The sequence below is a fragment of the Phalangium opilio genome, unplaced genomic scaffold (assembly GCF_054372755.1).
Source record: "Phalangium opilio isolate 3A_F unplaced genomic scaffold, DU_Popi_V2 ptg000026l_1, whole genome shotgun sequence".
In the NCBI taxonomy this organism is placed as follows: domain Eukaryota; kingdom Metazoa; phylum Arthropoda; class Arachnida; order Opiliones; family Phalangiidae; genus Phalangium; species Phalangium opilio.
The window spans coordinates 2,789,090-2,790,296 of NW_028324157.1; the positions used below are offsets into that span (position 1 = coordinate 2,789,090).

At 37.3% G+C, this 1,207-nt stretch overlaps 1 long non-coding RNA gene across 1 annotated transcript; it reads left to right on the forward strand.

Moving 5' to 3' along the window:
- The first annotated feature begins 251 nt into the window (after window positions 1-251).
- Window positions 252-755, forward strand: LOC149691202 (uncharacterized). Its single transcript, XR_016383589.1, has 3 exons — window positions 252-280; window positions 480-547; window positions 706-755. It is a non-coding gene; the product is annotated as an uncharacterized LOC149691202 (long non-coding RNA).
- Window positions 756-1,207: the final 452 nt, after the last annotated feature.

Below are 1,207 nucleotides of genomic sequence, written 5' to 3' on the forward strand. Positions count from 1 at the left end.
TAGCGTATCTCCCAAATAGTGCAAGATATTTATTAAGTCATAGCCCCTCGTACCCAAAGATGGAGAAATTTCATATGGTCATTTTATCACGCCAAGAGTATAGAAACCCCGGCGTGCACTTGAAATAATTATTTTCTATTCCTGACTCTGGACGACTTTCCGACTGTTCCCTAACATCTGTTAGAAGTTCTGTCTTTGAGAGTTAGTTTTTGCATTTGAGAGTCGAAGGGTATTTTTGATCGGGAAACGACCACGAGGGAAAATGGACACCACCTCTCATGTAAGTACCTGATTGTATATATTTCTAATTTCTAGTTATCATCCCCTGAGGTTTCACTATTCTTTACTATTAAATTTGTATGATTTACATGAATATAATACGATTATATCATATAAATGTGTGGATATAAGGGGTGAATAAAATTCAAGATTTGTATAGACATACATAGTAATAACAAAAAATTATATTATTCTTTTAGTATCATCCTTCCCCAAGAACAAATTTACGAAGCCGCGAAGAGATGATTGGTCGTGTTGTGGTTAAGAGGTGCGTAAATTTTCTATATCCCGAGTATAGCAAATTTTAAGTTAGAGTTTATAAGAACATACAGCATAAGGTGGTGAATTTGGTTATGATATAATTGCATATAAAGTAATAATACTTCACATTTTCTAACATAAATTTCCGTTTATTTGTATTACCAGAATTCGAAATGGACTCCCCGTAATGGATGTTCTCCGCCCGGAGATTTACTTCGACACCTTGGAAGTAATCCCGGGCGGTGATCTTGAAGGTGCGATGGTGCAACCGAGGGGTACGGACCACACGATTGGATACTTGTTCGGGAACCGGGAGCTGGACAAGACGTAGTCGGAAGTAAGCGGAGGAGGAGGAGTGGAGAGAAGAATGAGTTCATCGTCAAGTGGTGTAGAGGGGAGGGTGGATATGCCTTCCCTCCACCACTACAACCATCCAAATGGGAGGTGTTTGTAAGGGGCCGTGGATGGGTGATAAACCCTCTATTCAAATGTTTCAAAATTTAATATTAAATGGTGAATAAAAGTAAATATATGTATTTTTAAAGCAGATTAATAAAAGTAGATTTTGAAATGATATGGAAATTAAAACTCCCAACTTTCTGAAAAGTCGAACTTTCGATCTGATAAGAGTACCGATTTTGAAATTAAATTTGGTGTCTTTCACATG